Source organism: Bos grunniens, chromosome 14 (assembly GCF_055505025.1).
Source record: "Bos grunniens cultivar Pamir isolate PY7600 chromosome 14, Bosgru_T2T1.0, whole genome shotgun sequence".
Classification (NCBI taxonomy): domain Eukaryota; kingdom Metazoa; phylum Chordata; class Mammalia; order Artiodactyla; family Bovidae; genus Bos; species Bos grunniens.
Genome location: NC_141178.1, coordinates 75,548,496 through 75,575,068, shown reverse-complemented (window position 1 = coordinate 75,575,068; position 26,573 = coordinate 75,548,496). Strand labels below are relative to the sequence as shown.

General features: G+C 47.7%; 1 long non-coding RNA gene across 2 annotated transcripts; it reads left to right on the top strand.

The window, feature by feature from the left end:
• Positions 1–2,562: 2,562 nt before the first annotated feature.
• On the top strand, positions 2,563–25,077 carry LOC147359696 (uncharacterized). 2 transcript variants are annotated; one of them, XR_015140326.1, is made up of 3 exons: positions 2,563–2,706; positions 9,039–9,133; positions 23,711–25,077. It is a non-coding gene; the product is annotated as an uncharacterized LOC147359696 (long non-coding RNA). The 2 variants fall into 2 exon arrangements; XR_015140325.1 differs by lacking the exon at positions 23,711–25,077 and adding an exon at positions 9,238–9,770.
• The last annotated feature ends 1,496 nt before the right edge of the window (positions 25,078–26,573 follow it).

The window sequence follows — 26,573 nt, the reverse complement described above, 5'->3', positions numbered from 1 at the left end:
GTAGCCAAAAATAGAGTAGACTTGGTTAGACTAATAGCAAACAAAATAGACTTTAAGTTAAAACTGTCATAAGAGTCCAAGAAGGCTGTTACATAGTGGTACATGGGTCAATTCCCCAGGAAGATACAGCAACTATAAATATTTATGCACCAAACATATGAGCTCCTAAATACATGAAGCAAACACTGACAGAATTTAAGGGAGGACGAGACAGCAACACAAAAATAATAGGAAGGCTGCATGGAAGGATTAACATCTGAGCTGAGACTCGAAACATCTTCTCCAAGCTAAAGCAGTGAAGTAGGAATTATATAATATAATATATATATATATATAGGTATATATACCAAGCCCTGTTCCAAATTCTACCTGCAAAAAGTCATTAAATCATCCACTGTGCCTCAAAAGGAAGTATTCAATTTCCTCATCAGACCAATGAGGAAGCAGAGGCCCAGGGAAGCTAAGTCACACGCCCAAGGCCACCCTGCAAGGAGGTGGGAGAACTGGGATTATGATTCCATTAGAGCTCAGCCCACAACCACTGCTCTCAACCACCTGCCTGAGCCTGGCACGACTGGCAGAGGGGAGGGATGGAGGCCTAAACACCCCAGTGTGGGTCAGGAGGTAGATGTGTTCCATGTGGCTGGAGGTAGGGGTGCAAAGAGGTTGATGGAGGGAAAAGGCAGGGCCAGAGCAGGAAGGGCCTTGCCAACCATGCTGAAGAGCTGGGCCTTGGACTTCCCTGGTGGTGCAATGGCTAAGACTCTGCACTACCAGTGCAGAGGGCTCGGGTTCGATCCCTGGTCAGGGAACTAGACCCCACATGGTGCAACTAAGACCCAGCACAGCAAATGAATCACTAAGTAAAAAAAAAAAAAAACTTTTAAGGGGCTTCCCCAGTGGAAGTCTACCTTCTCATGCAGAGGACTCGGGTTCAATCTGTGGTCTGGAAAGATCCCACATGCCGTGGGGCAGCTAAGCCCCTGTGCCGCATGGCTTAGCCCATGCAGTCTAGAGTGTGTGTTCCACAAGAGAAGCCGCTGCAGGGAGAAGCCTGCACACTGCAACTGGCAAGTAGCCCCGACACAGCCAGGGAAAGCCTGTGCGTGGCCACAAAGACCCAGCACAGCCAGAAAGAAAGAAAGAAAAATTTTTAAAAGAGAACGATTTGGTCCCTTAGGCTGGAGTCCGTGGGGAGCCTTCAAGGTATAAAGAAGGGAGAGATCAGTGCTCAGCCTTACCTTCTGGATGGATCCCTCCTGCTTCAGAGGGAGACACTGGAGGCCAAGGGAGAAGGGTGCAGGTAAGAAATGAAGGTCATGGGGAAAGAGAGGGAACTTGACTTCTAGAGATAGTCCCCCAAATTCAAGAAACGGACACTCACCAAACCCACTCTACAGGCCTAGTGTTGGGTGCTGCAGGGTACAGTCAATATTGCAAGGTCTATCTGCTGAAATCTGCTCCTGTCCACCCTTGAAGTTCTTATTACCCCACTCCATGGCCGAAGGGAGCCAGACTGGGAGAGGTTTCACAAGGATCAAGCTTCAGGTCACATTGGAACTTGAACTCAGACACGTGTTCTTTCCTCTGGACCCTCCTAAGAGTTTTTGGTGAATGGAAACTGCTGGAGATGTAAAGGATTGCCATTGCCCAGCTGAAGGTAGGAGGAGAAGGGGATGACAGAGGATGAGATGGTTGGATGGCATCACCGACTTGATGGACATGAGTTTGAGCAAGCTCCTAGAGTTGGTGATAGACAGGGAGGTCTGGTGTGCTTCTGTCCACGGGGTCACAGAGTCGGACATGACTGAGCAACTGAACTGAACTGGCTGAATTCAGGAGAGGAGGCCAGAGACAGGAAAGCTTGATTCTGTACATGTCTGCTGATTACTCATTGTGCACCAGGTCTGTGGTTTGTGCCAAGTGCTGGGGGCTGGAAGGGAAAGGGAAATCTCCCTCTGGCCTCTGGGAACCAGACACCTAATCAGAGCGATACAACATTCAACAGGTAACCAAAGACAAGAGTTGAGAGGCTCAGCTCCTTAGCACCAGAAATCCTTCCTGGAATGAGGAGCTCAGAGCCGGAGGGAGGGGTCTTTGCACTGATTTTGTATATCACACACACACACACACACACACACACCTGCAAGCACTGCTTTGCTCTCTTCAAATCTCAAAGTCACAACTGGGGTGGCCCCCATCACCCATGAGCTACCAGAACTCAGACAGGTGGAGTCAACCCTCCCAGCCTGCAGGGGGAATTTTTTCCATACCCAAATTGCCCAACTCATCTTTCTCTTGTGGTTTTTTGCCAATGTTTTCTGAAACGGCAGCTCAAGTAACTTGAAAACTCTCCTTTGTTACATCTAGCATCAGATTCTTCCTTTCGGCCCTGGAGACAAGTCCCAACAAACCCTCAACTGCATGTGTCTTATCAGCTGTTTTGAGTCACAGCCATCAACCAGAATGTGAAATAAATAAATGGCCAAAGGAACATAATCCACAGGAGTGTAAACAACACTGCACGTGGCAGAGAACACGTTCAGCTTGTGTGTGGGGTGGAGCCCTGGAGAGCCGGGCTTGGTGCTGGGAGCGTGAGCCGTGTGGAATGTCAGGGAGCTCACTGAACCAGAGAGAAGGAGGCCCAGATTCAGGAAAGGGCAGAAACCGGGAGCACCAGGGTCTTGGCATCCTTGTCTCTTGAAGGTTGGTATTCGTTTTCTATGGCTGCTGTAACCAAGTACCACAATCTCAGTTATCTTTAGGCTACACAGATTTATGGTCTTCCAGTGCTGCAGCTCGGAAGTCTAAGATCAAGGTGCCAGCAGGGTTGTGTTTCTTCTGGAGGCTCCAGAGGACAATCTGATCCTCGCCTTTTCCAGCTCCGAGGAGCTGCCCACATTCCTTGGCTCCTGGCCCCGAATCACATCACCTTTTCTTTCTCAGACTCCGTGGTCATATCACCTCCTTCTATCTCTGACTCTGATCCTCCTCCTCTCTCTTGCTCTTAAAAACCCTTGGGATTCTATCAGTCCATTTCAAGACCCTTAGCTTAATCACGTACAGTTCAGTCACTCAGTCGTGTCTGACTCTCTGCGACCCCGTGGACTGCAGCACACCAGGCCTCCCTGTCCATTGCCAGCTCCCAGAGCTTGCTCAAACTCATGTCCATCGAGTCAGTGATGCCATTATTTATTATTTTTTTTGGACTGTGCTGCATGCGGGGACTGCTCTCTCGTTGCGGTGGCTTCTCTTGTTATGGAGCACGGGCTCTAGAGCACAGGCTCAGTAGTTGAGACACATGGGTTTCCTTGCCCTACAGCATCTGGAATCTTTCCAGACCAAGGATCAAACCCGTGTCCCCTGCATTGGCAGGCAGATTCTTAACCACTGGACCACCAAGGAAGTCCTGCAAAGTCCCCTTGGCCATGTGAAATAATATCTCTGGGCAGAAGGAATATGGACATATTTGGGAGCGGGTGGTGAGGCTGAGTGTGGAGAGGGACTCCGGGAGCAACACCAGATATTTCAGTCACATTGCGATCATGGGCTCCAGGCCAAGGGCTGTGTGGCGTATTCTGTAGGAATGAAGGATCATCCTTAAACACCCTGCAGGCTCTTTGTTATTGTGTCCATTTTGCACCCAGGAAGCAAGGAAAATGAGGCTCAAAGAGCTTGAAATATATGGTCTAAGAATATCCACTTGGTGGATGGTCAAGTATAGAAACTCAGCTTTGAAAGACTTTAAGCTCCATGCAGTAACTGACTCAAATGTTAGACTGCTTTTTTTTTTTTTTTTTTTCTTCTCTGTTTTGTTTTCCATGAAATTCAAGGCTGGGTGGGTAAAGAAAGGAATCTGATAAAATTTCTCAGGTCTGGAACTTTTCCCAGAGCCCTGGGGGCAGAGAAGCAAACTGTACAAACACACCCTCTCAGCCAGAAAGTTCTTTTCCACAGCCCCCCCGGTTGGCTCAGTTCCTGTTCGTACCACTGGGAAGGGCCCGCCTCCAGGTCAGAGGGGAGAGAGGAGCAGGCTCCCGTGGACTTCACTCCTGTGCAGCCTGGAGCCAGGCACGCAGGAGAGGTCAAGCAACTTGTCTGAGGTCACACAGCACGGAAGTAGAAGTCTGGGATACAAAGTCCGTTCTGTCAGACACAGACCCTCTATGCACAGCCTCCTGAAGGAACTCCAAGAACAGAAGTAGCCTTGGAATCAAGGATCATATTAGTTTGTTCAGTTGCTCAATTGTGTCCGACTCTTTGTGATCCCATAGACTGCAGCACGCCAGGCTTCCCTGTCCATCACCAACTCCTAGAGCTTTCTCAAACTCATGTCCATTGAGTCAGTGATGCCATCCAACCATCTCATCCTCTGTCGTCCCCTTCTTCTGCTCTCAATCTTTCCCAGCATGAAGGTCTTATCCAGTGAATCGGCTCTTCATATTCAGTGGCCAAAATATCAGAGCTTCACCTTCAGCATCAGTCCTTCCAATGAATATTCAGGACTCATTTCCTTTAGGATTGACTGGTTGGATCTCCTTGCCATCCAAGGGACTCTCAAGAGTCATTTCCAATACCACAGTTTAAAAGCCCCAATTTTTTGGCTCTCAGCTTTCTTTATAGTTCAAGTGTCACATCCATACATGACTACTGGAAAAACCATAGCTTTGACTATACGGACCTTTGTTGGCAAAGTAATGTCTCTGCTTTTTAATATGATGTCTAGATTGGTCATAGCTTTTCTTCCAAGGAGCAAGTGTCTTTTAATTTCACAGTTGCAGTCACCATCTGTAGTGATTTTAGAGCCCAAGAAAATAAAGTCTCTCACTGTTTCTAATGTTTCCCCATCTATTTGCCATGAAGTGATGGGACTGGATGCCACAATCTTAGTTTTTTGAATGTTGAGTTTTAAGCCAGCTTTTTCACTCTCCTCTTTCACTTTCATCAAGTGGCTCTTTAGTTCTTTGCTTTCTGCCATAAGGGTGGTGTTATCTGCATATCTGAGGTTATTGATATTTCTCCCAGCAATCTTGGTTCCAGCTTGTGCTTCATCCAGCCCAGAATTTTACATGACATACTCTGGAAAGGGAAAGGAAAGGAAAGCGAAGTCGCGTCTGACTCTTTGTGACCCCATGGAGCCTACCAGGCTCCATGGTCCATGGGATTTTCCAGGCAAGAATACTGGAGTGGGCTGCCATTTCCTTCTCCAGGGGATCTTCCCAACCCAGGGATGAACCCAGGTCTCCTGCATTGCAGACAGACGCTTTACCATCTCAGCCACTAGGGAAGCCCTGATGTACTCTGCATATGTTAAATAAGCACAGTGACAATATACAGTCTTGGCATACTCCTTTCCAAATTTGGAACCAGTCCTTTGTTCCATGTCTGGTTCTAACTGTTGCTTCTTGACCTGCATATAGATTTCTCAGAAGGCAGGTAAGGTGGTCTGGTATTCCCATCTCTTTAAGAATTTTCCACAGCTTGTGATCCACACAGTCAAAGGCTTTAGCGTAGTCAATGAAGCAGGCATAGATGTTTTTTCTGGAATTCTCTTGCTTTTTCTATGATCCAATGGATGTTGGTGATTTGAACTCTGGTTCCTCTGCCTTTCCTAAATTCCACTTAAACATCTGGAAGTTCTTGGTTCATGTACTGTTCAAGCCTGGCTTGGATAATTTTGAGCATTACTTTGCTAGCGTGTGAGATGAGTGCGATTGTGCGGTTGTTTATGCATTTTTTGGCATTGCCGTTTTTTTAAGTTGGAAAAAAAAACTGACCTTTTCCAGTCCTGTGGCCACTGCTGAGTTTTCCAAATTTGCCAGCATATTGAATGCAACACTTTCACAGCATCATCTTTTAGGATGTGAAATAACTAAGCTGGAATTTCATCACCTCCACTGGCTTTGTCCGTAGTGTTGCTTCCTAAGGCCCACATGACTGTGCACTCCAGAATGTCTGGCTCTAGGTGAGTGAACATGCCATTGTGGTTATCTGAGTCATGAAGATCTTTTTTACATAGTTCTTTTGTGTATTCTTGCCACCTCTGCATAATATCTTCTGCTTCTCTTAGGTCCATACCATTTCTATCCTTTATTGTGCCCATCTTTGCATGAAATATTCCCTTGGTATCTCTAATTTTCTTGAAGAGATCTCTAGTCTTTCCCATTCTATTATTTCTCTCTATTTCTTTACATTGATCACTGAGGAAGGCTTTCTTATCTCTCCTTGCTATTCTTTGGAACTCTGCATTCAGAAGGATATATCTTTCCTTTTCTCCTTTGACTTTCAAGGGTCATGAGGCAAAGACTATTCTTCAGGGGCTGGAGGAAGACACCTTCAGCTGGCCTGAAGTTTCAAAGAGAAGCTTCATGCACAGAATTACCAGCTCTGGGGGACCCAGCAAACTGCCCCAGGAGACCTCAGTTTGTGAGCAAAACAAGAGTCTATGTAACATATTGTTTTATTCTTTTGTTCCCAAACCAACAAAGTAACACTCGGGGGGGTAGCCCTGGCTTGCTCATTTTTAAGATGAGAGCTTTAGAACTGGGAGAAGTCCAAGGAGAGCGTGAACGCTGGGCTCACACAGCTCCAACACCTGGAGACACGTCCAAGCTGGGGGCTTGGCCTCTGCTATCAAGTTGCTATGTGACTTTGGGCATTTCAAGTTCCCTCGCTGAATCCAGTTGCCTTGTCTGTTGGGGAGAAGGGACTGAAGGGGGCTCCTACAGGAGAGATCCTCTCAGAGTCCTGGTCCAAAGAGGGCTGTGCCTCTGAAAAGGTTAACCTGCAAGTTCCTGTGGCCCTTTGTGTCGTAGCGGGAAGAGGCTCATAGCATCTCCTTCCAAGGAGGGTTCTGATCTGGGAAGGTGGCTGGGGTCTGTCCTCCAAGGGACAGATCGCCGGTGGGCAGCCGTCCTGGAGCAGGCCCTCCTCTGACCATCTTCCTATGGGTACAGTGGCAGCTCCCCATCAGGGCCCTTCCCCTGCCCCTGCCAGCCTCACTCAGTGCCCGGGTCACCTCGGCCACATTGTTCTCCTTTCTGTTTCTCAAACCAGACAAATCTTATCTCACCTCTGAGTCCTTTCCCAGGTGATAGAAAGTTCCAGAGCCCACGCCCTGGCCTGGTCCGCAGCTTGGTCAGCGACTTCCCAGGCCTGGGTCTATCCCTAGGGGTCTCAGTTCTCTCCTCTGTCCCCAGGGGCCCTGAGGGCAGCTGTGGCTAAGACCCCTCTATTCTCAAGTTGGGGACCCCCTGACTCAGGGGGAGGAGACAAGAGAGAACGCTATGACTCTCACCGAGCTCACGGGGGCGGACAGCACTTCTGCTTGGCACCTGCCCAGGCTGTGTGAGGTGGCACGGTCATGCTCAGAGGGCACAGGAGAGTGGGGAGAGCCACAGAGCTCATCCTCGAAGACCACCTGCCCCGCCCCAGGGAGATGCATGAGGCAAGGAACTGAGGCTTCCAATATCCATGCTTCCCTTCTTTGGAGGTATAGACTTTTTACCTGGGCAGGATACCCAGCTAAAGTATTCACTTCCCAGAGTCCTTTGCAACTGAGCCATGCGAGTAAGTTCTGGTTCATAGGATAGGAAAGCAAAGCTTATGTATAACCCTTTCTTTCTTCCTCCTTATTGAATCCAATGAGAATGGGGCTGGCGGAGCGGGAGCTGCCACTTGGAACGTGAGATGGAAGCTTGACCTTGACAATGACAGAACAATGAGACAGAAGAAAACTGAGTTCTGATTACTGCTGCCATACGAGCCCTGGACCACCTATTCAAACTTTTATGGGAAAGATAATTAAATTTAAATTTCTGCATTAAGTTGTTATTACTTTGGGGCTATGTGTTACAGCAGCCAAATTGATATATTAACAAATGTAATCGCTATGTTCTGCTGTCCCTTCCTCACCACTAAGTAATCTTTTGAAGTGTTTTGTAGTCCTGGTTGGATGCCATGGGACTTCTTCCTGGGGGCAATAAGGGCTTTGAACCCCCATTCTACACTGCAAGAACTCGATGCTCGGAGACATTACTGACTTGCCCCAGGTCACACAGGTGGAGCAAAACCAGGACAAGCTTCAGGTTTCTTTACACTATACTGATTGCACTATCCTATCATTATTTGGCTTACAGCAAGTAAAATCAGCCAAATGTTAGATAGGAGAACTGAACCTGTAGCCCAAACCCATTGGCTTGATAACTTCATGGGACAGTTATGCATCCCTGGGTTTGAAAAAAGGCTCAAGAGACTCCTGAGGCTGTGCGGTCTTGAGCCTTTTCTGATCCACTTTCTTCACACATTAGCTTCTTAAGACCATTACACATCCTCGACCACCCAGCAAGAACAGGGAGGATGTTGAGCATATGTGCCTATGCCATATCACATGAACTTTCCTTGGAAGGAAAGTTATGACCAACCTAGACAGCATATTAAAAAGCAGAGACATTACTTTGCCAACAAAGTTCCTTCAACTCAAGGCTATGGTTTTTCCAGTAGTCATGTATGGATGTGAGAGTTGGACCATAAAGAAAGCTGAGAGCTGAAGAACTGATGCTTTTGAACTGTGGTGTTGGAGAAGACTCTTGAGAGTCCTTTGGACTGCAAGGAGATTGAACCAGTCCATCCTAAAGGAGATCAGTCCTGGGTATTCATTGGAAGGACTGATGCTGAAGCTGAAACTCCAATACTTTGGCCATCTGATGTGAAGAACTGAATCAGTGGAAAAGACCCTGATTCTGGGAAAGATTGAAGGCAGGAGGAGAAGAGGACAACAAAGGATGAGATGGTTGGATGGCATCACTGACTCGATGGACATGAGTTTGAGTAAACTCCAGGAGTTGGTGATGGATAGGGAGGCCTGGTATGCTGCAGTCCATGGGGTTGCAAAGAGTCAGACACGACTGAGCAACTGAACTGAACTGAACTGAATATCACATGAAAATACAAAGGGAGAAGTCCATAGACACTGACCAGTGAGCCGAGTACCTTACCGAGGTTATTTTGTTGATTTTATTTCATTTACTCTCTTGCAGACTTCCTTTGTGTAGGATCCATTCTATCCTCTGTCTGCAACAAGGAAATGAAATTATCAGAAGTGACATGACAGGACCCCCAGCCATGAGTGAAGGTAGGGTTCCAATATAAGAACTCTTCCTGTCGACTTTAGACATTATGTTCTTTCTATTCCAAAGTATGGCCAGCCCCTTTTATTGCCTAAAATTTAATTCCTAGGGGATTTCCCTGATGGCTCTATGCTGTGCTTAGCTGCATCCGACTCTATGCAACCCCATGGACTGCAGCCTGCCAGACTCCTCTATTCATGGGATTTTCCAGGCAAGAATACTGAACTGGATTGCCATTTCCTTCTCCAGGACATCTTCCTGACCCAGGGATCAAAACTGTGTCTCTTGAGTCTTTTGTATTGGCAGGCAGATTCGTTATCACTGGTCTCATGGTTCAGTGGTAAAGAACCCACCTGCCAATGCAGGAGACACGTGTTCGATTCCTGATCTGGGAAGATTCCAGTTGCCACAGAGCAACAAGCATGTGCGCCACATCTACTGAGCCTGTGCTCTAGATTCTGGAGCTGCAGCTACTGAAGCCCTGGTGCCCAAGAGCCCATGCTCTGCAACACAGAAGCCACCACGATGAGAAGCCTGCACACCGCAACGAGAGAGCAGCCCATGCACTCTGTAACTACAGAAAAGCCCATGCAGCACCAAAGACCTAGTCAGCCAAAATAAATTAAATTACAAAAGTTTAATTCCTACAGATTTCAATGATTAATTTACCTTTTATTTTGCAACTGAATTATACTGTATCTTAGAGTGAAATTTATTTGCTATGATTCCACTCTGAGATGACCGAGTCAAACAGGCTCCCTTGGAATGTCAGGAGGGGAAAAGCTTCTAAAGAGTGTGTTCTTTCAGCCTGTTTTTCTCAATGTTGTCTTTTCCAGAAAGAGAGAGAAAGAGGAAAGAAATAGGAGGAGAGAGAGCAAGCTGGAGGCTCTCATGGGGATGTTACGGCCTAAGAGAAAGGGACCCGTCCAGGATAAGCAAGTCAGCGTTTATAGAGGAAGGGATTTCCTCCATTGGTTGAGGATAGGCTGCCCACTGTCTTGGCCATTTACTTCTCCCAAATGAGTCCTCAACTCCACCTAAACACTTTCCTCTCCAACCCCTAACACTCCTCACTGTGCCCCTGTTGTCAGCACTATGAGTTTTTACACAATCCCCAAGCTGTTTGTCAGAGGATGAGGCTCGCTGCTGAGAAACACCCCACACAGCCCTGGGGAGCAACCATCTTCAGGTCAGGGCTGTGTCCATTCCTCTTTGTACCCTCAGAGCCATGCTCATTTCTTGAGCGATGGTATACGCTCTGTATATGAGCGTATCTGAGTATCAGGAGCCCCAGGTAGATAACCTTGACTTCCTTTCTCAAGGCAACCTTGGTGAGTTTCATCTGTCCTTTAAGAAAGTAGACCAGATTCTCTAGGAGTCAAAACCGAGACCAGAGGACTTCCCTGGTGGCCCAGCGGCTCAGACTCCATGCTCCCGATGCGGGCGGCCTACGTTCAATCCCTGGTTGGGGAGCCAGATCCTGCATGCCGCAGCAAAGATCTGGCAAAGCCAAATAAATAAAATCAACATTTTTTTTAAAAAACCCAAATATGAAAACTGACACCAGAAAGTAGAAGTTTCATGAAGTCAGATTATAAAACCATTAAGAAAGAACATAAAATACTCTCCAAAGATGAAAAGAAAGATAGCAAGCTTACTACCACCAGATATGTTCAAGCAAATACTGGTAGAGCACTATTTCTATAAAGATTATTAGTTATTCCTTCAATAAATATTCACTGCCACCAAACACTGGCTAAATAGGAGTGTGGACTTTGGATTAAGACGGGGAGGGTTCCGGGGGCATGGTTGTCATTGTCTCCTGCTGTTATGTTTGGCACATCATCTTTCAAGACCTCTCCTGCTTCATCTATAAAAGGAAGAAGGGTGGGGAGGTTTAAAAAGAATAGATACTAGTCATCCCACTGTGGCAGTCTGCTGAAATATGAAAGCATCATGGTGAGGGTATTTATACCCAGATATCTATTACAGCAAGCTTTATATTATTTGAAAAACAACTAGAGGGGTTCCCTGGTGGCTCGGTGGTAAAGAATCCGCCTGTCAATGCAGGAGACACAGGTTTGATCCCAGATCTGGGAAGATCCCACATGCCTCGGAGCAAGTAAGCCCATGAACGGCAACTACTGAGCCTTTGTTCTAGAGCCGGTGCTCCGAAACAAGAAGCCACCACAATGAGAAGCCCCCACACCACACCTAGAGAGTGGCCCCTAACTAGAGAAAAGCCTGAGCAGCATCCAAGACCCAGCACAGCCAAAAGTCAATCAATCAATAATTTTTTTAAATTTTCTCTTAAAGTTATTTTGAAATTAAGAAAATAAAAAACAGCTAGAAACCTTCTCAGTATATCAACAGGAAAATTGTTCAATAAATTATGATATATCCATACTACAATTTAATAGCCTAGTGTGAAAAAGATTATGCTAGAGTTCTGTGTGCCCTGGCCTGGAAACTTGACCTTAATATAATTGTTAAGCAATTACTATGTACGGCGTGCATAGTATTTTCTAAGCATACATCTTTGCCATGATAGTGAACTTGTAGGAAGATGTGATTGCTAGTACCACTCATGTCAAGAGGTGGAAAGGTAAGACAAATTATTAGTTATAATTAGATCTAGGTACTCTTGCCTGGAAAATCCCATGGACAGAGGAGGCTGGTAGGCTCCAGTCCATGGGGTCTCGAAGAGTCGGGAACAACTGAGTGACTTCACTCTCACTTTTCACTTTCATGCATTGGAGAAGGAAATGGCAACCCACTCCAGTGTTCTTGCCTGGAGAATCCCAGGGACAGAGGAGCCTGGTGGGCTACCATCTATGGGGTCACACAGAGTCGGACGCGACTGAAGCGACTTAGCAGCAGCAGCAGCAGCCATACAATAGAAAACTGAAAAAAAAAGGAAAACAATCAAAAACCCATCAGCTTAAGTAAATAGGTTTCATTGCTCTTACAAAAAGTTCAGAAATACATGGTCCAGAACTAACGTGGCAGTAGGTGCGTGGTCATCAATTCAGGCATCACCTTTCGTTTCATCATCCTTGACTCTACCCCCAAGACCAGCTGTGGTCCCAGAGGGCAGCTGATGCTCCAGCCATCACATCTGGGCAGGAACACGGGAGAAGCTGTTTATGCCTCTTTTAGGAATCTATCTCAGAAGTGCCGCCAACCATACCTAATTGCAAAGGAGGCTGGGAAATGAAGTTTTTTAGCTGGCAATAATAACTGTATGGTATTTTATTTCATTGAGCCCCAATAATATAAAGCTTTATTACTAAGAAATGGAGAATGGATATTGGACAAGCCAACTCATGGTCCCTGCCAAAAGAGGATTATTCACTTTTTTTCTGAAATAGACTTTTGTATTCTCTGGCTAAATATAATGAGAATTCACTGCTTTACAATTTAAAAGAATCCAAGTGGGAAAGATTTTTAAAGGAGAAAAGAGGAACTGACTTATCTTAGCATATACCATGAGCCCACCAGGCATTTCGTGTCATCCCAAAGGGGACAGGAGGACTCCTCCTCCTCTTTTGCAAGAGGAGGAGTCCAGGATGGAGAGAGGTGACACAAATTTCCAAAAGTGTCACTGTCACCGAGTAGCAGAGCCAAGGTGGGAGTACAGGAGTGTGTGGTTCCCAGTTCTGTGCTGCATAATCTAAGACCACTTTCAGGAGGGGGAAAAAAAACCCCAACACAACTCATGTATGATTCTAGAACCCTAGATTTGAGAGGGTCTGTATTCCCCAATCAAATCATTAGGTGAAGAACAAGACAGTGAGTTCTGACCTTTCTTTAACTTCCAGACCTCTGATGGGCGTTATCTAATGACCAGGGCTTACTTCACCAGCCTCTAGAACATATTCAATTCCTGGCAACATAAATCTTTCTTTTCTTCTTTTTTGTTCCTTTTATTCATTTTTCACATGAACATCTAGACAAACACACAGAGGTAAAAAATAAAGAGCACCTTTTCATTTTTTTCCTGTTTTCCTAACACATCTAATTTCTTAAGAGTGAGAAGGACAAGACTAGAGCCTTACATAAACACTGGGCTCCTCTCGGATTTTTATTGACATGAATTTATGAGGGAATCATAGAGGTGAATCTACAGAATAATATTATTCCAGCCAAGATGCTGTCTGCTGCCTGCTGGGTGGGAAAACACGAGCACCGGGGGGTATTTTCCTTGAAGCACTTTCAATTTTAGACAGGACAGAAACAAGCACAAAAGAAGACATTGTATTCCTCCATCCTGCCCTAACAGGGGTGCAAATCTTGGACTCTTGATCCCACCAGAGGTAGAGTTTTGTCCCTGAAATAAAAGGTTTTCCCAGAGAAAAATGAACTGTCCGCCACGGAGAATCTTTTTCATGGTGGGTTCTGGTTTTCTCCCTATAAATTCCAGGAAGGGACTAGCCCTGCCCTCTGGAAGCACAGAGAATGAGCTGGAGCTTTCTCTTCTGGAAGGTCTGTTGAATACTGGTACATGCCTGGTGTTTCTGCCAAATGCGTCTACACTTGCCTGGGGATGTGGTAGAGAGTCAGCCGGACCTGGGGAGGAACCCCAGCTTCACTCCTCACTCGCGCTGGAACTCAGGCTGATCCCTCAGCTCTTCTGACTCAATTTCCTCACCTGTAAATTCATGATAATGAAGTTGAAAGTGCATTAGTCGTTCAGTCCTATCCGATTCTTTGCGACCCCATGGATTATAGCCCACCAGACTCCTCTACCCTTGGGATTCTCCAGGCAAGAATACTGGAGAGTTGCCAATACTACTGAGTTGCCAATGCCCTTCTCCAGGGGATCTTCCCAACCCAGGGATAGAACTCTGATCTTCTGCACTGCAGGCAGATTCCTTACTGTCTGAGCCACTGGGGAAGTCTGATAATATAGGTTGGGTCTTTGCTTTTCCTCTCCCTATCCTTCAACAGCTGGGGAAGCTATCCTTCTCATCTCTGGGCTAATCTAACATTGCCAGAAAAATTCAGAAAAAAAAAATCCAACAAAGATTGTTCTATGTGTACCATGTAAGACTGTACCCTTAACCACTGAAAAATTCTTTGAAGCCTGGCTCAAAGACTGAGAGGCAGCAAGTGAGAACATGTGATTAAACACCCCTAAACCCCAAAGTCCAGGTTCAAATCCAACTCCATCACCTACATGTTATGGAAGATGACCTGACCTTTCTGTACCATAATTCCTTCGTCTATAAATGGCAATAATGATAGTGATGATCTTATCAATGAATTAATTCATGCAAAGTGCTTAGAACAGCCTAGTAATATAGGCTCAATAGACATTGACAATTGACTATTATTATTACTATTCCTGGGGCTTCCCAGGAGGCTCATTGGTAAAGAACCTGCCTACCAGTTCAGGAGACACAGGTTCTATCCTTGGGTCAAGATGATCCTCTGGAAAAGGAAATAGCATATGGCAACTCACTGGAAAAGGCATGGCAACTCACTCCAGTGTTCTTACCTGGAGAATTCCACGGACAGCAGAGCCTGGGGGGCTACAGTCCATGGGGTCGCAAAAGAGTCAGACACAACTGAGCAACTAGACAGCAGTAACAACAAATTATTATTCCTAGAGCTGCTCTGGGAAGGTTAGGGCCTCACCGCATCACATTCCCTCCACATGGTAGCCACATCTAGGAAACAAGGTTGCTTTTTCTGCGGCCAACACCCAGAGAGACCCTCCTCCTGCTCCCCCCGCCCCCAGAGTTCTAAGCTCCGCGCTCCCTGGTCCCCGTCCCCCGCCTCTGTGGAGCTCCGAAGATGGAATTCTAATGAACCAATGGTAAATCAGAAAACAGCTCTTTGGAGACCAGCAAGTGCTGCCAGGATCCAGCCTTCATCTCCCGGCTGTGCTTATGGTGCTACCTTAGACTCAGACAAAAACATCAATTAGAGGAGGCAACCAGCCACTTTCTCAGTGGGAAAGATGTTATCCGGCTGGATCCGAGGTCCCTCAGGATGCATGGACTTGGTTAATGTATTCGGCATCCAGCAGTTTCAGGCCAGGCACGGCTTTCATTCAAGCAGATCTGGTTTATTGAGCTTCTCCTATATACCAGGTCTTATATTAGCCTCTTTATATATTCAGTCCTTTCGACAGCCTGGGCTGAGTGTTCCGGTTATGGGGCACATGCAGCCCTTGAGTAGCATGCTGGTGAAGCTGGCAGGTTCTGGAGTTGTTCTGCTTGGCTGAATTATGACTCCACCTCTAACTGATTTGGTGACCAGGGCAAGCGACTCCCTCTCTTCAGTTTCATCTTTCTCATTGGTGAAATGGAGGTCATATTGATGCCTGGGAGTGTGAAATAGGAAAGTCTACATGGAATGCTTGGCATACACAGTGTATTCAATAGCGTCAATGAATGCCAGCTCCCAGAAGCCAGGGTGGCCTGGGCCCTGGGGATAGCAGTGATAGAGGCGAAGTGCCCAGCTCTGAACTGAGTGTGATCTGGAGAAAGACGGGAAAGTGAGCCTGGACCATTGGGCATCTTGGCCTTCTTTCATGAAGGAGGCCGCTGAGGCCTCAAAAGGCTCACTGACTTGCCCAAGACCCCCCACAATACCAGGCAGAGGTCCAAGGATTCCCTCTGGTGCGCTTTATGCTGACCTGGTCTGGTCTCCCCATCACACATATTCTCCACCTTCTAACCCCATCCCTCGCCCCAGAAGGGGTATCACACTTGCAAAATCCCCTTGGGGAGACCCTGGCTGGTTGATCTGTTTCCCCAGGTACCATCTTTAGGTTTGGATGAGACCTCAGGGCGAGCTCAAGGACAGGCACAGCCTTGGCCCTGGTGGATCGCTCTTTATCCGGAGGCCTTTTGTTTTGCATACTCCATTGTTGGCTGGGAGTGGGGCTGGGGAGGAGACTGATAGGAGTCAGCTCTGCGGCCCTGAGTGGAAGTGAAAGGTATGTGGGGGAAGAGTTTCCAGTGGCTGCTCTGCCTGGGCCACAGCGACCCCTCCCCATGCCCTTCACAAGGATCTGTGGCCCCTGTGTTACCCAGGGAGGCCTGGTGCCTGGGTTTTAGGTAGAAACCCAGAAAGGAGTGGGGATGGGGCTGACGTTGCGGCTCCTACACACTCATTCGGAGTTCACCAATCAGCGAGTACAGCAGCTCTTCCTTGGAAATGTCCTTGCATCTGGCCTCCCTTTGCCTTCTGGTCCTCTGCAGCTTTGGGCTTTGGGGACTCGTTCCTCCTCCTTCTTCCTGCACTGCTTCCATCCAGGCTGGGTCAGGGGGCGGAGCATTTCCAAGAAGGAGTTAACTCCAGCACCAGCACTCTTAATTTCTAGGAGTGTGGAGCCTTGGTCCGGTTACCTAATTGCTCTGCTTTAGTGATCCATAAATGGCGACCCACTCCAGTGCTCTTGCCTGGAGAATCCCATGGACGGAGGAGCCTGGTGGGCTGCAGTCCGTGGGGTCGAGAAGAGTCAGACACGACTGAGCGACTTCACTTTCACTTTTCACTTTCATGCATTGGAGAAGGAAATGGCAACCCACTCCAGTGTTCTTGCCTGGAGAATCCCAGGGACGGTGGAGCCTGATGGGCTGCTGTCTATGGGGTCACACAGAGTCGGACACGACTGAAGCGACTTAGCAGCAGCAGCAGCAGCAGCAGTGATCTATAAAATGGAAGCCTCACCCCAAAACATGCTTCTGAGGGTGAAAAAACATGAACAGCTGGAATCTATTCCCAAGCAGTGGCCTAAGGGCTTCCACAGAAGGAACTCATTTCATCCAGACCACGCTCTCCAGGGTCTGTGCGTTGCCACCTTGTTTTATGGAAGCGAAGCCCTGGGGAGCCTGGGAGAATTTCAGTATCCATGGAGTGGAAATAAATAAAAGAATGAAGGAGCTGGGAGCTCAACGCGGCAGTGCAGGTGCTGAGTCTGGGTCCTAACTTGAGGTGAGAGGCAGGAGAGCAGTTAGATCTGGGTTCAAATTCAACCAGTGCAGCTAGAAGGACACTAAGATCTCTGTACACTGAGGCTGAGGCAAATCTCAGAGACAGAGTTTTGGGTGAAACAGAGAAGAATTTATTGCTTTGAAGCAAAAGGGGACACAAAAGAGCTCCTGTCCTGAAAAACTGTATGTCCTAACTCAGGAGGATTTGGTGAGGAGTTTTATAGCGACAGCTCAAGGGTGGGAGGAGAAGGCATTGGCACCCCACTTCAGTACTCTTGCCTGGAAAATCCCATGGACAGAGGAGCCTGGTAGACTGCAGTCCATGGGGTCACGAAGAGTCGGACACGACTGAGTGACTTCACTTTCACTTTTCACTTTCATGCATTGGAGAAGGAAATGGCAATCCACTCCAGTGTTCTTGCCTGGAGAATCCCAGGGACGGGGGAGCCTGGTGGGCTGCTGTCTATAGGGTCTCACAGAGTCGGACATGACTGAAGCGACTTAGCAGCAGCAAGGGTGGGATCGTTGATGAGATTAGAGTGTGTGCAGGGCCTGCGCTCTTTTAATCTGGCCTCAGGTAATCCCTCTTTTTTAAGACAGTTTTTATTTAATATTAGTTTTTAGTTTTGGCTGCTCAGGGTCTCCACTGCTTCACGTGCACCTTTTCTAGTAGCAGCGAGTGAGGACTTCCTTCCAGCTTCAGTGAACCTGCTTCTCACCGCCTTGGCTCTCTTTCTGCTGACCGCAGGTTCTAGGGCACATGGGCTTCAGTTGTTGCGCCATGTGGGCTTACTGGGATCTTTCTGGACCAAGGGTCAAACCAGAATCTCCTGCAATGGCAGGTGGACTCAACCACCAGGGAAGTCCCTCTCAGATAGTCTCTTGATGAACTTCTCTGGTTCCTTTAAACTGACCTCATGTGGTCTTCTCTGGAATGAAGAATGCTGATGTCTTCTGTCTGTTGGGTTTTATTTCTGTAGAAGAGTTCAAAGACATTGTTATGTGTGTCCCTGAGGGGGAACCAGAACTCTGCCGCAAGGTTGCACTACTGTTTCTAGGCTGCCCCTCCCCCTCCACATCCCCTCCCTTCACCCACGAGCAACTGTTGGAACCTCCTCCTTGGAACTCAAGGAAGGCCATGGAGTCTGAACAGAAAAGCTGCCTTGCCTAGGAGCCCCACCGAGTTTCAATTTCTGTACTCTAAGCTCCCCATTCTGGCCAAAAAACGGAGCCTTCCAGGGTTTCAAGATGAGTGGTGACACAATCCATCAAGTACGGCCAAGGATGCCCAACTCAGGGGGTGGGGGCCGGTGTGAGAATTCATGCCAAACCCCCAGAATGGTGCTCCGGCCTCGGTCAGCGCTTCCAAGGATGCCCAACTCAGGGGGTGGGAGCTGGTGTGAGAACTCATGCCAAACCCCCAGAATGCTGCTCCGGCCTCGGTCAGCGCTTCCCAGAGGTCAGGCCTCCCTCTGTGGGCACTCTGTCTTCTCAAGTCCATTAACGAAGGGGAAAGGCCCCCCTTCCTCTTAGGACCCCCAGGTGCTCCCGGCCTGGGGAGAGATGAGCAATGCTCTGGAAATCTCAAAGCTCAGGGAGGTGCCTGCCCCAGGCCGGAGCCTGTGGGAAGAGTTGGAGAACAGAAAGAGCCTGGGGAAACAAACATACAAACAAACCTCCAAACAAGGCCTGTGTTTGTCACCAAGGAGAAAGGGCCCATTCAGCTGTGGGCCCTGGGCGCGCCGTGCTTCCTCCAGGCCGGAGCTCTGGGCAGTGCTCTCAGTGGCCCTGGGGCCTGGCTTCCCCAAAGCCACCTGTGACCCCCGGCTGCAGCGCGCGGTGGGGTCTGCTGCTGAGGCCTGACACATCCTGGAGTTTAGGGGGGTGTAGGCAGCTGCCTTCCCCCTCAGACATGCCTGGGTGGACTCAGCTGGGAGGCTGAGGGACCACGGTCCAGCTGCGTGGGCCAGGGTGGGGTCTTGCTTTCGATTCCCCTTTCCTCTGCTCTGCTCTTTCATCATCTCCGAAGCTCCAGGGGCAAACAGGAAGCTCTGGGGCAAACGGTAGAATTATTCCAGCCATCTTAGGGTAGGGGAAAAGAACATGATATTTATTGAGCACCTACTATGTGCCAGGCACGCAGCTAAGTCATCATCTACTAGTCTTGGCAGAAAAGGAGCTGGAGCTCAGAGAACTGAAGAGGACTGACTGACAACCCGCTCTCTTTCCACATAATCCACCCCACAGGGCTGTGATGGTGAGAACCAGGGTGAAGAGGAAAGGCTGGAATGAGTGAGTTAGTAACCAGCACACAGTAGGTGTTCAATAAATGCACACTGGGCCCCATCTCTAGTCCCTATGGCATGAGCCAAAGACTTGTATACAGTGAAAGGAAAGAATGGCTGCTTTAATTGGTTCATTTCTTTCATTCAACAAATACTTACTGAGCACCTACTATGTACCAGAAACCGTGTAGTGATTGGAATACATCAGGGCAGAGACAGAAATGTGAAAATGTCCCTACCCGCCTACAGTTTATACACCGTGTAAAGTCAGGGAGGGGTGCGCTTGACGCGCATTTATCCAACACAAATGTGTGGAAGGCCTGCTACGGCACCAGATTCTCGTCTCTGCGCTGTGTCCTTCCACCAAATGTTGTCAGGCTAGAAAGCAGTGGTGCCCTGGGCCACACGGTGACTTCATGAGGACTTGAGAAGAAGTGTCTTGTCCTCCAATATCTGTCAGAAAAACTGTCATAGTGTGTACTCAGTCACTTAGTCGTGTCCAACTCTTTGCAACCCCACAGACTGTAGCCCGCTGGGCTCCTCTGTGCATGGGATTCTCCAAGCAAGAACCCTGGAGTGGGTAGCCATTCCCTTCTCTCAGGGGATCTTCTCAACCCAGGGATTGAATCCATCTCCTGCATTGCAGGTGGACTCTTTACCATCTGAACCACTAGAGAAGCCCTGAAATTGTCCTAATCAACACGCAAGTCATTAGTGTGAACAGTGCCCCCTAGAGGAGTGCAGTGAGTAAGTGGACAAGTAGGTCTGTACCCAGTGGGGCTGCTGGGTAGCCACCGGAGAGATGCTCTGACCCTAAGGAGGTCCATCTAGGTCTCCTCCTCCACACCCAATGGAATAGCTCTGCCGTTGCCATGGTAGAGCTGGCAATGAGGTATTGGTAGAGCCAATACCATACCAGCAAAAATAGGAATTATCGTTAATGAAAATTAGAGCTAACATTTACTAAAGACTCAGTAATATTCCAGAAACTGTGCTAAACATTCCTGATTTCATTCCATCCTCCCAGCATTCTTTTTTTTTTTTTTTTTTTCCAGCATTCTATAAGTCAGAGTCATGGGCTGAATTTTGTCCCTCCCAAATTCCTATGTTGAAATCTCAACCTCCAGAACCTCAGAATGTGACAATATTTAGCTATAGGACCTTTAACAGGTGATTACACTGAAAAGAGGCCATTAGGGTGGATTCAAATCTCATATGACTGAAGTCCTTGTAAGAAGGGGAGGTGAGGACACAGACAGGCACAGAGGGAGAACCACAGAGACACCAGGGGAAGACAGCATCTATGAGCCAAAAAGAAAGGACTCAGAATACCCAGCGACACCTTGATTTTAGACTTACAACCTCCAGAATCATAAGAAAATAAGTTCAGTTCAGTTCAGTTGCTCAGTCGTGTCCGACTCTTTGTGACCCCATGAGCTGCAGCACACCAGCTGCAGGACACACCTCCCTGTCCATCACCAACTCCCAGAGTTCATTCAAACTCACATCCATCGAGTCGGTGATGCCATCCAGCCATCTCATCCTCTGCCCTCCTGCCCTCAATCTTTCCTAGCATCAGGGTCTTTTCCAGTGAGTTGGTTCTTCACATGAGGTGGCCAAAGTATTGGAGTTTCAGCTTCAGCATCAGTCCTTCCAATGAGTATTCAGGACTGGTCTCCTTTAGGATGGACTGGTTGGAACTCCTTACAGTCCAAGGGACTCTCAAGAGTCTCTTCCAACACCACAGTTCAAAAGCATCAATTCTTCAGCTCTCAGCTTTCTTTATAGTCCAACTCTCACATCCATACATGACCACTGGAAAAACCATAGCCTTGAGTAGACGGACCTTTGTTGGCAAAGTAACGTCTCTGCTTTTGAATATGCTGTCTAGGTTGGTCATAACTTTCCGTTAAAAGAGTAAGCGTCTTTTAACTTCGTGGCTGCTACGGTGCTTTGTTACAGCATTCCTAAACAACTCATATGGGTAGGCACTGCTTTCCCCATCTTACCAATACACAAGCTGAGTCTCAGAGAGGTTACATAACCTGTCCAAGGCCACACACTGAAGAGGGAGAAGTGGGATTGGAACTCTTTTCTGTCTGATTCCAAGCGCGTGTGCTTAGCCACTGTACTGGGAGGATTTTTCTTCTTTGATTCTTTTTTTGGGCCTTTCAAAGATGCATTTTTTAACTTCATCTCTGCAAGTTGAGCGTGTCGGGAGAGGGTAGTGGCACCAAGCCCACCCTGTACTCACGTACTCTTACCCTGAGCAGAGCCTGCAAAACCTGCCCAGTGGGCTCTCTGCTCCTCTGGGCCTTGCCCCTGCAGCTGTAGTAAGCTAAAGGAATTGTCTATGTGTGTTATTTTGTTCTCTACATCGTCTTGGTCTTTGGAAGCAGTGACCTTTGGAGAAAGAAAGAAAAATGCAAAGTATTCCAAAAACAGTGAGTTATCTGAAAAGTCAACTCTAGACCAGGGGACAGCAAGCTTTATGTATGAAGAGTCAAATAGTAAATATTTCAGGCTTTGCCTGTGGCATCATCTCCATGGCAACTACTCAACTTTGCCTCAGTAACTTGAAGCTAGAACATAGACAGTATGTAAATGAAGGAGCATGGTTGTGTTCCAATAAAACTTTATTTATAGATACTAAAATTTGAATTCTGCATCATTTTCCCCTGTCCTGAAAAAGTTATTCTTTTTTTCTGCCTAAAAATGTAAACGCCATCCTTAGCTGGTGGGCCCTATGAACACAGGCACTGGGCCGGATTTCGCCTGTGGGTGGTAGTTTGCCAGCCTTTGGGACAGATAATTGTATTGAACGTTTTGGGGAAGCAATGTTAGGCTGCTAGAGCTGGGAGGGCCTGGGGACTAAGGCAGTGCTCTTCTGGTTTATAGATGGGGACGCTGAGGCTCAGCGACTGAAGTAACTTCAGGACCCTGAGTTCCTGGGGCACATGGCTCCATTACCAGGCTCCAGGCCTAAGCTGTCTGCCCTCCCTGAGGACATCCCCATGAGAGAAACAGTGTTTCTTTCCAAAATATGCTCCAGCCCCAGGGTCTGCTCTCTCAGGTTGGCAAATTCTCAAGACCAATTGAAAACGCTGTGAGTTAGAACAGAACGATGTTTAGAACTGTGGGAGGCACGGGGTGATGGCTGTGAGCTAATTCGTGATGGTAACACGTTGCTCACTCTAGATAAACTCTCACCCACGCTGGGGGCTCTGCACAGCGCTCTGTGGGTATCACTGCATTATCTCTATGAATCCTCAACCCAGGAGGGGAGTGCTGTTATTGCGTCCATTTTACAGATAAGGTGATCAAAACTCAGAGAGGTTGATTCACATCGCCAAAGACACACAGCTAGCAAGTGGAAACCTCAGGCCTCCAACTCAGGCCTGAGTGGCTTCATCGCTAGGTGGTCAGTGGTGACGTGAGAAGTGGCTCCCTGCCCTGTTGACTGCTCTCCCACCTTTAGGACTTGGTAAGACAGCCACCCTGACTGTGGGGCTGACACAGGGGAGTGCATTTCTGGTGTCTTCACAGGAATATTTCTTGGAGATGGTGGATACAGAGAACCCTGTCACCAAAATGCTCCTTGAGGCAAGAGAAAGCCTTATTTTTCTGTCACCAGAAACTCAGGTGACATCCTCACCACCCTCCTTATCTGTTCTGTCCAGATCACTTTAAAATTGGTTCTGACAAACAGTTACATCATAAAAGACAGGCATACAAGGATGTCTGCTGCTGGGTTGTATAGTAAGTGGTAACATGAAACTAATCCAGAGGTCAAAATAAGAGCTCAATTTAATATATGATAGTCTATCCAAATGACAGAACATTGCACAGCTGTTAAAATGACACTAAACAATATTTCTATTTATTGCCCTGGAGTGAAGATTACAGTAGATTACGAGATAAAACTGATTACAAAATCATGTGTATGGAACGATCTCTTTTCAATGAAAAAAGTGTGTATGTGAGCTATAAGTGCCTGGAAAATATCTGCAATTTTACATAGCAAAATATGAATACCCTTAGCTCAGGTTTGTTTAGTAACTCTTTATTCATTCACCCAACTAACATTTATTCAGTACCTACTATCACCGGCAAGCACTTGAGTATGGATCATTGTTTTTGTAAAAAGTATTTCAAAGTCAAGTTTAAAGCAGGAAAAGGGAGCATTACATTCATACATGTCACTTAATAGTCAAATTAACCCTGTAAGGAAAAATAAATTGTGCATGTGTGTTTGTGTGTATGTGTGCGAGCACAGAAAACCAGTCTAGAGAGAGAGTAACTGGCTTGAGCTCACACACTAAGAGGTGATGTTGGTACCTTTGAACAGGGTCCTGGCAGTTCTAAAACCCAGAGGGTTCCCACTGTTCCAGTCCACGCCAAGGAGCACTAAGTGAGGAGATGGGCAGCCCTGAGCTGCTCCGTCTAGGACTCTGCGTCCATCAGGACCCTCCTGGCTCTTTCCAACTCATCAAGTCCCTATTGGACCGAACTCCCAGAAGAGCTTCCAGTTTCCCCGTGGTGACCAGCCAGCTTCAAAGCATCGGTGACTATCTCCAGGCCAAACTGGGGATCAGGGTGAGGTGGGGAGAAGCAGATGGAGACGCTGAGAGTACAAGATAAACCAGAAGACCTCTCACCAGTACTGCCCCCCCACCTTCTTCCCCAGCTCAATGCCAGGTAGCAGTCATGCTCACTTGGCATTGAGCTGAGCTTAAGGTGACTTCCCTGAGACCTGGGCTGCACTACCCAAATACTTGAACTTAGTGGATCATGCTCGCCTTTTGTAACAGCCCTCCTAGGTGAGATTCTTTCTTTAAAGCCCCTGGGTGAAAGCCTGGTCCATAGTGAGCTCCAAAGCATGGCCCTTATGATGGGCAGCGTCCGAACCTCATCCTCCCCTCTGGCCTGGGGCACCACTTTATATGCTTAGTCATTGTTTTATTGTCACTGCACTTTCATTCATTCATTGAATAGATGGTTTTCAAGCACCAAATGGCACCCCACTCCATTGTTCTTGCCTGGAGAATCCCGTGGACAGAGGATCCCGGTGGCTACAGTCCATGGGGTCACAAAGAGTCAGACACAGCTGAAGCAACTTATTACTTACTACTAGTAAGTAGTACTGGAGAAGGCAATGACACCCTACTCCAGTATTCTTGCCTAGAAAATCCCATGGGCGGAGGAGCCTGGAAGGCTGCAGTCCATGGGGTCGCTGAGGGTTGGACACGACTGAGCGGCTTCACTTTCACTTTTCACTTTCATGCATTGGAGAAGGAAATGGCAACCCACTCCAGTGTTCTTGCCTGGAGAATCCCAGGGACGGGGGAGCCTGGTGGGCTGCTGTCTATGGGGTCGCACAGAGTCGGACACGACTGAAGTGACTTAGCAGTAGCAGCAGTAGTAAGTAGTACCACGTTCCTGGGGCTCTTTCAGGCACTGTGAGTCCAATGAACAAAACAGTCCCAAACTCCACTCCTCTCAGGGAACTTACGTTTCAATTGGAGGAGATAGTTTTTCAGCAAAATAAATTCATAGCTGACCCAGAGCTGAATATTATACTGTGATCAGTGTAACAGAGAATTAGGAAGGAAGAACAGGACACAAGGAGTGTGGGTGGTTGGCAGTTTTAAAGAACTGGTTCCTTGAAATAAGCAGAATTTTTATTGCTACCCAATAAAGCTATGTTTACACATTCTTCTGAGTTAATCATATGTCTGCTTTTTACAAACACAGTCATCTCCTGCTTGCTCCCCTCCAGGATCTCAGTCCCGCTCTAAAAGCTAGTGTTGGGGGAGCCCATGGAAGAGGCTGGGTGGAGGCACCTTCCCTGGTGCCATGTCTAGTTAAAACACTGTGACTTGGTGTGTTTGGCATCCTGGGTGGGTTGGGAGGCTGCCAAAGCAGCTTTGAAGAGTTAAACCAAAGGCACAAGGTCCTGAGGCCACTGAGAGGCAGGGTCGTGTTGAAACTCTGGTTTGTTGGAAGGTAAACCCCTTGTCCCTGAGTTTCCTGTCCAGCTGTCCCCTAGGAGGGCCCCTACCACATGGTGAGTGGGTTCCCTCCCTCCCCAGTGGGCTCCCTCCCACAGGCCCAGCTCTCCCCCAGGGTGTCTCTGTCTCTAATAAAACCCTGCACAGATGTGGCTGCCACCTGAGAGTCTTGACTTTCCTGTGTCCCCTGCTTTGGCCCAGTGCCCGTCTGATAAGCTGGTTTTGCAGCCAGACTCTGTAACTGTTTCTATGCCCTTTCTTCTTGGCATCACCCTTGGAACTTAAGGCATCTCACACCTGGCTCCTTAGCAGTCTTGCACCTGGGATCTGGACCCTAAGCGCATTCCCTGAAGTCCCTCCCCGGGCGTTGACCGGAACCACCTCCTAAAGCCCCCAGTAGTTGTGGCTCCTGGGCGCCATAGCACAGGCTCAGGAGTTGTGGTGCATGGTGTTAATTGCTCCAAGGACTGTGGGATCTTCCCAGATCAGGCATTGAACCTGTGTCTCCTGCATTGACAGGTGGATTCTTCACCACTGAGACACTAGTGAAGCCCCTTGTTCTCATAGCATTTAAGCTTCAGAATCCAGACTCCAAAGTGCCTCCCAACTCTGCTGACTTCTAACCATAGGAAACTGGGTAAGGAACAAAACCTTTCTGTTTGTTAGTCTTAGAACTGGGGTAACGAGAGTCCCTCTTAGTGAGGTGGGCAGATTAAGTGAGGTAATGGTGTAGCACTTAGAGCTGGGCCTGCTGGATAAGCTATAATTAAAGCCTAAAGTGGGAAGGGAACTGGCAGATCATCAGGATATGCATATTCTCTTGTCCTGGTTCTGCCACTTGCTACTGTGTGATCTTGGGCAAGTCTCTTGGCTTCTCTGAATTTAAAGATGCAAAGATAATGTGAAATTATCCTGACCAAGTCACCCCCCTACACACACACATACAAAGCTTTCCAACAGAACTATAATGCATGAAATATTCTTGTAACCATGTTTTTTCCCCAGTCTTGTTTATTTTTAATTGAAAGAAAATTGCTTCATGGTATTTTGTTGGCCTCTACCATACATCGACATGAGTCAGCTGTAGGTATACATGTGTCCCTTCCCTTTTGAACCTTACTTCCACCTCCCACCCCTTCCCACCCCTCTAGGTTGTTACAGAGCCTCCACTGAAGTTCCCTGAGTCGTACAGCAAATTCC